The sequence below is a fragment of the Haliotis asinina genome, chromosome 10 (genome assembly GCF_037392515.1).
Source record: "Haliotis asinina isolate JCU_RB_2024 chromosome 10, JCU_Hal_asi_v2, whole genome shotgun sequence".
Lineage (NCBI taxonomy): Eukaryota > Metazoa > Mollusca > Gastropoda > Lepetellida > Haliotidae > Haliotis > Haliotis asinina.
Window position 1 is genome coordinate 23,865,358 of NC_090289.1, and position 16,298 is coordinate 23,881,655.

Consider the following 16,298-nt stretch of genomic DNA (forward strand, 5'->3'; position numbering starts at 1 on the left):
TCCTGAATATGCGCAGCTGAATATAGTTCTTATCTGTTTAACTTAATAAGGAAGACAAAACATGTGGAAACGTTTTCAAATCTTAATAACAGTAAACACACAACTTCAAAAGAAGCAAACATTTTTTATTATTAAATTTCGCTTTAAGATCAAAGGCGTCGACAGAACTTCATCAGACGATAACGTATACTTTTCCCATGAAATCACTCTGTATTGACGTCACTAAGCCATTCTTTTCTGCGCCCTCGTTATCAAACGTACCCTTGATAACCGACGTCACGATATATGTCAGTTGTGATCACGTGGTATAGCCCCCGATTGTAAACTTCTCCCTAGCACTCTGTTTCTTGGTGTACATTCCGATTTTCACATTTGTTGTATAAATGTGGCATCTTTAAGTCGAAAGTAAACCGTAAAATGTTTTTCGTTTGTTTTTCTGGTAACGTGCGCCTGAAAGTGGAGTAGACACGTCACAATAAAACGGCGTCATTTAGCCCTGAACAAGGATTGTTCGTTTAGGTCACCGGCACCGTTGTTTTCCTGTTTCTTTTCTGCCCTAGATTTATCGTCTTTAAATTTTAAATTCGGCATCTAAGAAAGGAAATACAGTTGGCCCTATCCCTATGTAATAAAGTACACTTTTTCCATGTACTATCCTTAAAGTGTATTATAACACGGTGTAGAATGAATGAATTCACGTGTTTGTTATGAACGACAAAGTAATTCCGTCATGACGGTACGTACCTGAGAGGTCCACGTTCATGTTGCAGTGCCAACGTGATACGACACACGTGAGACGTACAAGATTAGTATGCAACTACCCATAACGTTAAGCATAGGGGTGAAGAACTATGAGCCGTATAACTCTGGTGTTTTGCCATTTAACTCTGGAACCTCTCATATCTGATTGTAAGAGGCGACTAACGTGATCGTACTGTTGATCACTGGATTGTCTGGTCCAGACTCGATTATTTACAGCCCGCGGCCATTATCGCTTGGCGTAACATGAAACTCACTCACTCATATCTCATGCCAGCGAATATATTTTCACAAAAACAGCCTATTTAGACCTCCTTAAGGGTTGTGGTAAATCGACCGCCAGTGTATCAAGATCAGTGCCGGACTACCCAATACACACAACAGGTGTCGGAAAGCGACCGATGTGTATTTGGAGGATAAATGACCTCAGTTCTCAGAGGGAAGACACAAGCCTTGTCTCAGTTAGTTAAAACGGATTGCAACGTGCAGGTGGTATCTGTTTGTGTGTCTGTTTTGTCTATATGGACGTGGTTACCTGTGTGATGGACTAAGGAGGTATTGGTTCTGACGTAGCTGTCTGCCAGACCCACTTGTTCAGTCGGATGTGATGGGTGTCAGCATACCAGCACTCAGCACTCTCTGTAATTCCTTGTATATATGCTACTGTGAGCAGTTACTACTCAACCTGTCATAAGTAGCGAGTCTTGTGTCTCTTGGAATGATGTCAATCAACATTCATATGAAAAGATAAAAAGTATATAGCTTTCCGTGTTGCTTGAAAGTCTAGCGTTGCTTACACTCCTCCGATCGTGATGTTTCTGATACAGAAGTAATTATGGTGTTCGTTAGCACCGAGGGCATCGTGTTTGTCAAAGGCCAGTGCTGTTGTCTAGGTAAGTGTCAGATGAACATACACGTGTCCAGTGATATCTCTGGTATGTGTACAGATGAAGTCCGGTTGTATACCAGGCACGTGTCCATTTGTATGCCAGTTACGTGTCCAGTTGTATGCAAGATACGTGTCCACTTGGATGTCAGGTACGTGTCTAGTTGTATGCCAGGCACGTGTCTAGTTGGATGCCAGGTACGTGTCCACTTGGATGCCAGGTACGTGTCCACTTGGATGTCAGGTGTGTGTCTAGTTGTATGCCAGGCACGTGTCCAGTTGGATGCCAGGTAGGTGTCCAGTTGGATGTCAGGTACGTGTCCAGTGATATGTCTGGTATGTGTCCAGTTGAAGTCCGGTTGTATGCCAGGCACGTGTCCAGTTGTATGCCAGGCACGTGTCCAGTTGTATGTCAGATACGTGTCCTCTTGGATGTCAGGTACGTGTCTAGTTGTATGCCAGGCACGTGTCTAGTTGGATGCCAGGTACGTGTCCACTTGGATGCCAGGTACGTGTCCACTTGGATGCCAGGTACGTGTCTAGTGAAAGTCCAGGTAAGTGTCAGAATACCAGGTAAGTGCTTGCTGAGGGCATGAGACGCGTCTAGCTGGATGCCAGATAAATCAGATGAGGGCCAGCGAGGTATTTTGGTCCCTCGCCGAGATTGACCAGTCACTGACAATGACAGTTACTCATGTTGGATACGTTTTCGGTCTGCTACATCCCTCTTCTAGTGATTATCTATCCTTTGTTTGACTTTTGAATTAAACACTTTAAACATAAGAGACTCGCGCCTCTCGTCGTTAACACTGATGTGCTAATGTTGAAGAAAAGAAACTTGGAAGTACAGACATATCTCGGTGAAAAGTACCCAGGCTTGATGTACAACACGCTGCTTAACAGATAAACATTTTGACAAGATACCTTAATTAATCACCAGAGTTAACCAGCTGGAAAAACACATAGATGTCACGAAAGGAACATTTCGATCCTTTAGGGAGCAGGAGGCCCCCTCTTCAGGTGACAAATCAAACAGAGGTTTTGAGCGAGTTTACTTTTTTTATATGACTGATCCGAAAGTATGTCTCCCTTTGTGAGTCTACTCAGTACGAATAGTGTACTTGGCGGCGCCACGAATAGAAACACATTTGCGCTTATTTTTTCGGTTCTACACTTTAGACAGATTCCTGTACTTTGTTGGGAGGAGTTTCATCCGGGATTCGAATCCACACCCCGAGAGCCAGGCACTGAATTGCCAGCCTACAAAGTCAACCTTCTGACCAACTCCGCCATGGACGTACAAGGACATGGTCGTTCTTACTAAGCACACTGATGTTGATAACTGCGTAACACACTGACCAAGTATTTTAAAACTACATGTAGTGTATAACCATGTACATATCGAATTATGTAGAGATGGTAAAGCATATCGCTTACCTGGCATGGTAATGTAGATCTACTCCAGTGTTGAACGAGACGTGTGTGTTCTCGTCAAAGACTGTCGTGTGAGTGTTGACATGTTATTTAGCCGCTGATCATGCTAAGTACAAGATGTTAAGCATGTCAGTTAGAGGTTACCTTTAGATGTAAGCTGTGAGCCAGCAGGGCGCTCAGGTAGTCCCTCATTAACGGTGTGACACTGACCAGGTCACGACTCACAAAAAACGGCATACAGGACTGCTTTGTTGTCAAAGGGAAGCCGTCGCTTGTCATGGCATATCTTATGTTGACATGTTTCTCAAGTATGTAAGGCAATAGACAGCTCCGTTTAAGAAGTAATACATTGTCACATCACTGTCTCATATCGTTGAGAAAGTATTCGACTGGATGAATATAATTCCGGAAAATGATTTTGAATCTATGGATGATCTGTCGGGCAATATCCTGTGTACGATTTCGTACACAGCAGTACTTATCTGTGGAACATGAAAGTTTTTTCTGTACATGGAAGGTTGTACTGGATCAGTATTGGATTAACAATCCCATGGGCACTCCCTACTGGGAGTATCACACAAAGAGCGGAATGTCGAGATCCTCACACACAAAGCAATTGATGATCTTACAATTTTATCAACTTTAAACATACAGTCGAACCCCCTTTATCCGGACAGTTTGGACATATTCGGAAATCGTCTGGATAGCGAGGTGTCCGGTTAACTCGATTACCGAGGCCTTACTCAGGACATGTGTAGAGACACCTGTGTGTTAGTGCTACACTAGGAGCTTGTGTAGAGACATCTGTGTTTTAGTGATATATTGAGTGCGTGTGTAGAGACATCTGTGTGTTAGTGATATATTGAGTGCGTGTGTAGAGACATCTGTGTGTTAGTGATATATTGAGTGCGTGTGTAGAGACATCTGTGTGTTAGTGATGTATTGAGTGCGTGTGTAGAGACACATGTGTGTTAGTAATATACTGAGTGCGTGTGTAGAGACACATGTGTGTTAGTAATATACTGAGTGCGTGTGTAGAGAAACCTGTGTGTTAGTGCTATACTTAGGACGTGTGTAGAGCCACCTGTGTTCTAGTGCCTCAGTTACTGAGGGCATGTGTAGAGACACCCGTGTATTAGTGCTATTCTGGGGTTGTCAGAAGAGACACCCGTGTGCTAGTGCCTTACACTGGGCATGTGTAGAGACACCTATGTGCTAGTGCCTTACTGTGGACGTGAGTAGAGACCTGCGTGTTAGTGATATTCTGAGGTTGTGAGTAGTGACACCCATGTGCTAGTGCCTTACACTGGGCATGTGTAGAGACACCTATGTGCTAGTGCCTTACTGTGGACGTGAGTAGAGACCTGCGTGTTAGTGCTATTCTGAGGTTGTGAGTAGTGACACCCATGTGCTAGTGCCTTACACTGGGCATGTGTAGAGACACCTATGTGCTAGTGCCTTACTGTGGACGTGAGTAGAGACCTGCGTGTTAGTGATATTCTGAGGTTGTGAGTAGTGACACCCATGTGCTAGTGCCTTACACTGGGCATGTGTAGAGACACCTATGTGCTAGTGCCTTACTGTGGACGTGAGTAGAGACCTGCGTGTTAGTGCTATTCTGAGGTTGTGAGTAGTGACACCCATGTGCTAGTGCCTTACACTGGGCATGTGTAGAGACACCTATGTGCTAGTGCCTTACTGTGGACGTGAGTAGAGACCTGCGTGTTAGTGATATTCTGAGGTTGTGAGTAGTGACACCCATGTGCTAGTGCCTTACACTGGGCATGTGTAGAGACACCTATGTGCTAGTGCCTTACTGTGGACGTGAGTAGAGACCTGCTTGTTAGTGCTATTCTGAGGTTGTGAGTAGAGACACCCTTGAGCTAGTGCCTTACTAGGGATACCTGTGTTGTAAAGGCGGTAACCTAGTGGTTAAAACGTCCTCTGGTTACGCAGAATACCACATGTATACAGTGTGTAAAGCTAATTGTTGGTGTCCTCGGCCGTGATGTTACTTGACTTTTGTTAAAAGCGGCGTACAACCGAACTCACTCACTCACGTGAGCTATCATTGCGTATGAACTACGCAGCCACCATGAACAGTACACGTGAATAGCTCCGGACGTCTTAATCAAGATTCATACATAAGACACTGTTTACAACGTCTACACCAACAGTGACCATCTTCTTGAGAGATCCGCATCTCTGTTGTGAAGACCACACATGTTCAGAACGGCACTTCGTAGTTCGTCAGCATCTACAAACTACTGTTTGTGATATCTGTCAGGTCGAATCTTGAAGTTCATCTTTTGAAAGACACATCCTTATTAGCCTAATGATGAAGCCATCGTTTATGTTATTTCCGCTCTCGAGCGATAAACACGTAAAAAATTAAACCTCACGAGATGGCTCTTGCTCACGTATCAGTATTTATCATTCTGGCATTAGCGTGTTGGGTGTAGAAAACAAGCACATTATGACATGGAATCTGTTTAGCGTCTTAATTCCGTCATGCGTCAACACCCACGTTCTCACTGTAATGAGGTTCACATGATGATGAAACCACACCTATGTAATGTGAATTACATAATAACGCCTGGACTCCAAAACGTTTCATGGAAAGAGGATTACGTAATGACGCATCGTGGCGATCCAATCAGTTACTGTCCACTTGAACTGGTGATAAACTACAGTTTGTAGCGATGGCATGGAGACACTTGGCCATGGACATGTTGTTAATGTGATACTTCCATCACCAGATTAATAAATGTATCAGATTTGGTTAAGCACACAAGAGCTTACGCAATATTGTGTACAACGCAGGTGTTAGAGGCCAATCCAGTGATTGATAATATGAGCCTAGATCCACGCTGACACGTCATCTATCTAGTTGTCTAGTTGCTGGAGGACCCATGAAGATCAGGGTTAGAATTGATCTTCAACAAAACATGCCTGTCGTAAGAGGCGACTAACAGGATCGCGGCGTCAGGCTCTCTCACTTGGTTGACGAATGTAATCGTATCCAAAATGCCCAGATAAATGCTCATGCTGTTGACGACTAGATTGTCTCGTCCAGATTTGATTATTTACAAACTGCCGTCATATAATAGAATATAGCTGAGTGAGGCGTTAAACAACAGCCAAAACAAACTAAACAGTTGGTGGAGCTTGACCACCCGATCCCTTTGGTTGTCTTCATAACAGGTTGTTAGGGACCAGTGCTTGGTGAATGTTTTAGCCTGATCAACTGCCAACCATACTCCTGTACTTGAGTTGATGTCACTTCAACCTGCGTCTGACGCCTGTCATAGAGCTAAAATTGTCGTAAGTTAATTTTAGTGTATGGCGCTTACGACAATCTTAGAGCTAAGGGAGCTTAAAAAATCTTGGCTCTGGACATCTGTTACACATATCGTTGACTAACCACAAACAACTCTACCACCAGCAACAAGTCTAACAAGCTGTCCTTGAAGTGGTCCGGTCTCACGACTCTGATCCTAAGGAATGACACCTTTTCAGTTTACCTGGACCAATATATACAAATATGACCCTGCGATGCTACTCGCTGCCCACCCGTTTTACACTATACAATCACCTCCACCATCTCTGACCCTAGAGTATACATATTATCTGATATTAATCATGACAGTATTAAGTATGTTGTTTCAGACAAGTCCTAGACATTCGAAGCACTTTGCCTTAATCATACGTATCCTTATACAATAAAAACATTCTTATAGATGATTATGTCTCAATGAGTCACAAACACGACATACAAACAGATTTGATATGTATGTTTGATATGAGCACAATTGCAAACGTTATCAAAGTGTTACAAACACAGCCGACGTATAATAAATAAGACAAATAACACCGGTATCACATGCATTACCATCGAATAACCATCTCTTGTTTCCCGGTACGGAATGTCTTTTCTAACATGTACGCTGACGGAGTACAAAGAGAAGCGTATTCTAGTTAACGTTATGTCAGGTAAACAAGTAAACATTTGTTCATTAGATAGATTGTGTAAGATACAAGGCACCCATGGATGGAGAGGTTCTTTTTTCATGAGTTTTTTAAATGGTGGATAGTTTGGAAGATTGTTCTAGTAATTATTCTCTGTTGTAAGTTTATTACCATTTCAGAAACATATTTTAGATCATATCTTAAAGCTTTACAAAAGTATGATGCTGCAGTTTATGGTGTAGGTTATGCAGATTTGTGATCTCATGAGTTGGATCAATCAGAATGTCTACTTACCGCAATATCTCGTGCAAGACACAACCGTATACACGACTTCTGTTGGTGTACCCAACAACATTGTCACACACACCAGACAACGCTATTTTAAGTAAGTTCAGAGAATGTTGGTAAAAGTCACTGAGACGAATGGTCACCCAGATATGCCGATAATAGCAGTTTGTTGAACACTCCAGAAACTGACTTGGTGCTTAGTTTTGACTTGTCCATGTCTGTCAACTGCATTTCACTGCAATGGTATTATCACTGTCACAGTGGTAGTGTGTTACAGTCACAGTGTCAGCTGTTATCACCATAACACATCTCACTTGTAGATGTACATCTGCATGTATCTCTAATACATATGTTCTTCACGGCGTCTCAGACAAAGGTTTTTATACCAATTTAGACGTCTTAACCCTTCTTGTACCAATCTGGTTTATACAATGTGTGACCATGATCCTCCTGAACCTCATGTAATGAATATACCCGTGATTATTGTATGTGTCGTATTGGGTTCCTCTTGACTGTTTACTTTATCATTAAACTATTACAACCTTTAGCACACAGTGGGATATAAGGGTTAACGACCAGGCCCCTCCTCCTCCAGGTATAAATTCCTTGTATCCCCGCGACCCTGGGAGGGGGGTGGCCCTGGCTGTGGCAGACTGTTTATTTCACTTGTTGATGCTGTGAAGGTTCCTTGTAAACTCAATGACAGGAACTGTCCATCAACGCTGTCCGATTGCCGACATGGTGAAGCCGTAAAGTAAATATACAAGTAATGAAAAGCAACTTATTACATAATGGTCTCGGGTGTGGTCTACCCGTAGCGGTGCAATGATCACCTGGTCGTTGGTTCAAATCCCAGAATCACCCGGACTGGTTTAATAGCACCAGTAAGCCATTTACAAAACAGCCTCAGCTCTAAGACTACATTAAGGCTATGTCTATGTCACCTTAGCGCTAAGATCGCTTTAACAACGGCACCCAAGACTCTGTATCCTAACGCACATTTGGCCGACCGTACACACCCTCATATTGACTGGTACCCTGATTTTCAAACATAACATTTTACCGTTATGTTTCATTGTACGGTCAAATGAATCCGCTTCAAATGCTGATCTATACTGACTATTTTCTGACGCTGATAAGTATTTTTTTTCCCTATACATGCCCACACATTTCTTACTATCACCGATTTGTATTTATATATCGGGAATGACATTAGGAGGGATTGCAGGTGTGTTGTATGAGATTTCATCAAGTCATGCACGATGCATTGTGTACGTCGCTTACCTGCACTGACACAAAGTGTGTCTTCGAGTGAAGTTAAGTATATTTGGTACTAACTCTGGAGATGTCAAACCATTCTTTAATCATTTCCCGTCTCTGGAAAGTGGAAGAGGGTATAAAGGTGTCACCCGAGAATAGAAGTTGATACAGACGGAATGAACTGGAACTGGAGATCGTTTTAAAAATATTTGCATGAACATATTGATTTTGGATTTTTATTTCGATGTAGTGGCTTATCGAGTCTCTCGTTATCTTGATCATTATTATGTGATTAGCTCCTCTATAACCGACACTGCGGTTATCCCTTGCTGGGGAGTTGGAATCTGTGGGTGTATGGACAGAAGATTTCATGGAAAAGTTTCAACACGTTCTGTACCAAAAACACATATTGATGACTGAAAACAACCTATTGTCATTTTATAGTATGAGCATATTTTATCTGAATACGGCGATAAAACGACGAAAAGATATGTTTAACGTTATTCAACATATTGAAAATGTCTTCGTAGACTGAGTAGCATATGTTATGGTGGCAGTGTCATGCTTGAAGCCAACGGTATGACAGGTGTGGGTTCAGCAAATACCAGCTGGGTGATATTAATCATGCACACCATTCCTGAGCTTCATTTTTAAAAAGTCACGTAAAAATAATGATGAATATTTCAGAATCATGCATGATGATCACGTTGTCAGGATTACCCATGATGGACATCCATTCCAGTAATTGCTTACCTAAATTCACACGAGTAAGACTTTCGCAGGACATGGTCAGTCCCAAGTCAGTCCCCAATGAGTCCCCAGTCAGTACTAAGTCAATACCAAGTCAGATCAAACAAAGGTAACACCGTTGAGTTTAAAGAGTGAAAAATTACTTTGTTGGCCGCTAAAGCTCGTGGAGGTTATGCCACGCCCGTTTGAAAATGAGCGGTTGCGTGCAACTTGAAATGTTGTTACCATGGTACTTATAATTGTTACATTGGTATCCCCAATCCAGTATAAAGCAAATCACAAGAAAGATTTATAGAGAGATTGACATAATTTGGTCAAACTTTTTAGTTCCCTTTGCAGTCAAACATTTATCAAAAGTATTCTGGCGTTCGTTCAGCTTCAGAGAGAAAGCTGGGGAGCTTCAGAAGGTCTCGTTTGGTGCACTAAGTGGAATGTCACTACAGATTATATATACCTAGCGGGTTCCTAGTGATTGCAGAAAACAAAGAACTGATACAACTTTCACAGTTTGCCAGATGAAAAAAGTGTAAAAGAGATCCCTTTGCCAAAGAAGTTGGGAAAGGTGCACCATATTCTATTGTTATATATTTCTTTTTCTATCATCAGACAACACCTTGTCGATTTTGTAGGATTGTTAAACTGTAGAGGATCACGCGGTCTATGCATCGGGTCAGCTTCCCCGGCAGTTTGATACAGTACCAACACATGAGAACTCATATAGTGATCGAAAGTATGTGTGGGTAAACACAAACCCCTTTCCCCAGTCACCTGTTAATGAGGCAGTACACTGCCCTGGCATGTGCCTTCAAAGTGGTGATTAAAGGAATGGTTCCAACATGACGTGTGTCAGATACCCTGCACTGTCCCACACGGTCTGGGGAATACCTGTATCCCATGGCGTCTACCACATGCACTTCGGTGGTTGTGTGCGAAAACTATTTACAGTGGAGCTAGAATGATTCTCCACACATGCCTGGCATATATCACTTTCCCTCATGAACAGGATTTCGTCAGCGAAAGAACTCTATACCCACATATATGTGTACAGTGAGTTTAGCATGTAGGTATAAAATGCAGGTGATGTTTGATACAGGAATATATGATTTAAAAAAGTGGTGACGTTAGCATGTTGTGTTCCAGCAGCTACTACATCAAGCAAACATTGTTATGTAGATACGTCAGATTGTCAGTATTTCTTTAACTGTGATAGATGTCAAACATTGTCATGTAGACACGTCAGGTGGTCAGTATGTCTTCAGCTGTGATAGATGTCAAACATTGTCACGTAGACACGTCAGGTGGTCAGTATGTCTTCAGCTGTGATAGATGTCAAACATTGTCACGTAGACACGTCAGGTTGTCAGTATGTCTTCAGCTGTGATAGATGTCAAACACTGTCACGTAGACACGGCAGGTTGTCAGTATGTCTTCAGCTGTGATAGATGTCAAACATTGTCACGTAGACACGTCAGGTTGTCAATATGTCTTCAACTGTGATAGATGTCAAACATTGTCACGTAAGCACGTCAGGTTGTCAGTATGTCTTCACCTGTGATAGATGTCAAACATTGTCACGTAGACACGTCAGGCTGTCAGTATGTCTTCAGCTGTGATAGATGTCAAACATTGTCACGTAGACACAGCAGGTTGTCAGTATGTCTTCAGCTGTGATAGATGTCAAACATTGTCACGTAGACACGTCAGGCTGTCAGTATGTCTTCAGCTGTGATAGATGTCAAACATTGTCACGTAGACACGTCAGGTTGTCAGTATGTCTTCAGCTGTGATAGATGTCAAACATTGTCACGTAGACACATCAGGTTGTCAGTATGACTTCACCTGTGATAGATGTCAAACATTGTCACGTAGACACGGCAGGTTGTCAATATGTCTTCAGCTGTGATAGATGTCAAACACTGTCACGCAGACACGGCAGGTTCTCAGTATGTCTTCATATGGCCATCGTGGTTCAACTGGACACACGACGGGGCTGAAGTCTCCTTGTTCTCCACTTAATATGACCTGATGAAGTTTTGTGATTCTGAGAATCTTCATTAGCAAGATTTGACAAGAACGCTGAACGGTCCTCGGCGTCATTAGCTTGCTGGCCAGTCAACCCAATGTCGATGGAAGACAAATAACATGCTGTAGGTTTTGCGATACTTTTGTCCATGTGTATACACACAGTTCTGATTTACCCTCAAGAAAGCAATCAAACCTTTTAATCAGTTCATACTGAGGATGAGGCACTAAGTGATACAAAGTGATACACAAACTGCATAGACCTAACACTCCGATAGTCAACTCTCACTTCTAGTCGAGAAATATGACAGCTGCTCCATCCTCAAGGCCACAGTGTAAAGGTATAGAAGGATTTTGTAATGGCCAACTCGTGGAAGACGCGTCTGAACATAACGAATGAGCGACAAACACATTGTCCGATGATGATCTGTTTTGATCTGGGCCTTCTTTCACAACGCCCTAAGGTGATCGTAAGTCACTAAGGTAACCTTAGTGCAATGTTAAAGAATGGGAGTTAAAGTTAACCTTAAGCTTAGTAAAGGTTGCTTCGTGAAAGGGCCCCCCAGGTCCCGAAGGTCCCGTGTCTTGTCCCCGTCAGCTGACTTGCCTTTGCCTGGTGTCATCACTACTGGATAGAGATGTTCACTTAACTGACACATAGTCGGACTCGTGCAGACTTCAGCAGAGATGAGTATGATTATGGAAAGGGTTTTCTCCCATTTACTGCCATCTTTACGGCATCCAGGTGTAAACCAACATCCGGAGGTCTTCTATTTATTGGAAATCATACTTAAGCCATTCACTAGATGTTGCAGTCCTGTAAGACCGTGTTACGTAGAGAAACATTTAGTTGTCTGTAGACAGTTCAGGAGTATCTAAGTGATTTCACCTTTACCGAGCGGTGATGAGCCCGTCTGTCTGATCATTATGTTGGGTACAATCCCTCTGAGATGAAGCAGGACCTGGAGTTTGCTTGGTAATAGGTTTCTTGACTCGTAGCCAAGTCAGCATTGTACGGTTTGAAGCACATGGAATTTATCACTTGTATCAGGCCTCATTATGGTGTCCTATATCGCGATCTGTTTCCAAGCAAAATTTGTACACGTCTGTTATTACCGCACGTTTCCCGTATGGTTAGCTGGAGGTAAAGACCATGTCGTGGTTTACACGGTGTAAGAAGGTATTTATAGCGCCAAATTCTCATTTCAGAGTTAAAACCATGACAAGCCCTATAGCTCACCACTAATTAGTAGCCTCTTGTAAACATATGCACTTCAAGAAAATGTTAACTGTTTCATGTAGCGGATCGTAATTATAGACCGGAAAATATTAGGCTGATGAATTAGTGGGACTTGAACTGCGGTGGATGTTGTGCCTGCTGCGGATGACGGCGACAGGGCAGGAGACGCCTGGCAGTATATATAAAAAGGCAGATGTACACACAGTATGGCTCACAGTACAGAAACACGTTACTTCCCTTCCTGCAATTCTAAAGCCTTAAAAGAAGCTAGTCGAGATTTCCTTTGGTACGTAATTTCCCATTTCACTGTGTCTCTTTTTCAATATAAATGGGATTTTGTGTTGCCATCAACATTATTTATATTCAGAGTCATCAACCATCAACCACCACCCCATTCCACAAACCTAGCCTACGGTTGTCAAACCTCTACAGTACTTGACCATCGGTGTCGGTAACGTCGTTATCAAAACCATTGACCTTTCTGAACATACTGGATGAGTAGATACATGTGACAAGGTGTAAATGAAAAGTTGGTATCACTAGATTCTAGTTTCGCGTTCTCTTAACACATAACTTATTTAAGGGGCTTGTTCTTGATTGTACGATGTGGCACAATCTGTGTGTATTCCTTGGCTCTACTAGTATTTGTTTTCTGGGCTGCTTGTGTGTTCATTTGTGTGAGCGTGACTCGTCATAGCGTCTGCCTTTCGCCTACTATGTATCGGAGCTTGATATAGGAACGTAGCTCTCTCATTAATGCAGCTGGAAAGAATAAGAACAAAAATGTGTTCAGGTGCGTACATTACCTAATTATCAATGTATTTCATTATAGTTCAGTTTATCAAATTGTGTTTAAATGAAAATGCTAAATATACCATCAACTATATCAGTGGCATTGTACGTAACCTTTGGATTACAAATAATGTATTTCGAAATATGCCATGCCGTATCTCTATTCCAGTTGTTGTTCCGATAACTTGGCCAGTTTCAATACAACACGCCAACACCATAGCCAATCGCGACCAATATCTTCTATTCAAAACAACACCATACACTGCACTTCGATAACGGCAAGAGAGGTGCGAAGTACCATGGATTCATTCTTCAATGCGAGACGAGCAGCCCTTCAGCATGAACCCGAGATGGCGAGAAAGGGTTACATGGCGATATTTTACAACACTTCATAAAGGTGTATTCTAAACGACATGCAAGGCATCCCCGAACTCTGTAAGAAGGTTGAACACCCACCCAAGGAACACACCGTTTTCTCTGTTGTAGTTCTTAAAGTATATAAGTGAACGTCGCCCTGCTTGCAAATAAAACAAGACATACTTTCAAAAGTTTGAAGCAACTGAAGCTCCCTTAAAATGATCGCATCGGAAGCCGATTAGACCAAAGAGAGTGGGCCGTCTGTACGATCTATAGCATTTACAATTATGAAAGAGAAACCTCAATCAGTTCCACTGGACAGATGCTACATCGGCCATCTCCTGCAGTAGATACATCTACTAACCTGCGTTAGCCATGGTTACTACAACACATATCTCTACTGATGTATCTACTGATTTGAGTCAATGGATACTTCTAATGACCTGAGTCAGCCATGTGTACCACAGAGGATTCCACACCGGTCCGGGCTGTGACAGGCCAACGATGTCATTAGCTAATTTCTCCATTATCCACAATAACGCTTTCAGAATATCAATGTATCTTTCACACATGGCAAAACGGGACTGCCCAGGATTCAAGGGACCACAAAAGAGGACCGTAAATGGCTAAAAGAGGACGTCCACGGGCACACGTGGACCTTGAAGTTCTCCAGAGGCAGGGGGACTGCTAAGAAGACATTCCATGTACAGTGGACCAAGAACAGTTCTGGAGGCAAGGCAACTGCTAAGAAGACATTCCATGTACAGTGGACCAAGAACAGTTCTGGAGGCAAGGCAACTGCTAAGAAGACATTCCATGTACAGTGGGCCAAGAACAGTTCTGGAGGCAAGGCAACTGCTAAGAAGACATTCCATGTACAGTGGACCAAGAACAGTTCTGGAGGCAAGGCAACTGCTAAGAAGACATTCCATGTACAGTGGACCAAGAACAGTTCTGGAGACAAGGCAACTGCTAAGAAGACATTCCATGTACAGTGGACCAAGAACAGTTCTGGAGGCAAGGCAACTGCTAAGAAGACGACAGAGCCTCAAGGAGGCCATGTTACCACCTCTGCCTACGTGAGAAGTGTGATTTATGATGCTTGTCCTTGACACTTGTTTCTTCCAGAACCAGGAACCCTGTTGTCTGGATTTGAGGTCTGCACCCTTCCCTCCGCCACGATAATCCCCATGATCTCGCTTACGATGCCTGATGCTCTTTGGAAAGAGGACAAATCCTCTTGTACTAAGCCTATACTCTTCAACGGATCACTGATTGTTTCCTACGGCTGTCGGTTGCGTTAGTGTAAGAGTTATTTTATGGTTTTGCCACACTACCTGCTAAATTTCATATTTATTTCTTGACAGTTTTCTTTTATTTAATGAATTTATTTAAATGAAAAAGCTTTACAAATATGATGTTTTGTATATATGTGTGCGCTTAATAATGCGTGGTAGTGCGGCATACGTTGAGGGAACACAGTTCCAGACATATGGGTTTTGTTTTTGTTTTTATCTCTGGTTATACGTGATGGGCTTCAGTTATAAAAGTACCTTCGGCCGTTTTGAAATGTACGTCTAAAATATACCTTGTAATATATAAATTAGTTTCAAGGTTTCGCTAGATTTTGCGAGCTAGCTATGCGTGAAAGTTAGCTCACAAAATCATTCACTAGCCCGAAATTTACACGTAGAAACTAAGCAAAGGATTACAAAAATAGACGAAGATAAGACACTATCGGCATCATGTGGCTACGCATTATTTTTAACTGCACTACAATTTGACAAGGCGGAGAGAGTGATAGATTTACAAAATGACCACAGGAAAATTCCTGTGGATATTTTCTGATCTGACTGGAAATTTTCTAGCCACAGGCTAGCGGGCCAGTGGCTATGTCGATCACTGCATGGTATGTAGCTGGAGATTTTTAGCAAAATGCTTTTATGTTGGTGCAAATAGAGATTTGGTATTGTATCATGTTGGAATGGAGACAATATGGGTAATGTGCAGCACAGATTGTCCAGTTGTATTTGTTGGTTCGTGCTGACTACCGGACTGTGGGGCATTCCAGGAGAACCGTCTTTCTCGGAAATCGGCACCGGGATCATGAAAGTGTCTTGAGTTTGAAACTTGATTAGCACCAAATTTGTCTTAGGTCTACTCAGTGGCAATGGTAGTACTTAAATCAAACTTGGTCTTGGACTTTATATATATTCTTAAAGGTCGAGCTTCCTCATCCCCAATTTCAGACACGATTTAGTGTTATCTTATCTATAGACTTCTTATGGAGAGGAAATAGTTTACGTGCATACCGTTAATACTTTTAAAACGGTCAGCTGGACAGTTCCTGTCAGCTGATTTGATCATCGAAAGGAAATAAGGCAAGACCAACATTCACAAAGAAATACGTCAGCAAAGAGATGTTCAAGTATTATGATATGAAACGAGTTACAAACCAAACGTCCATCCCTACATACAAATCACATCACATAGATACCATCTCAGCCATTTGACAATTTCTTAATCCACGCAGAATGCTGA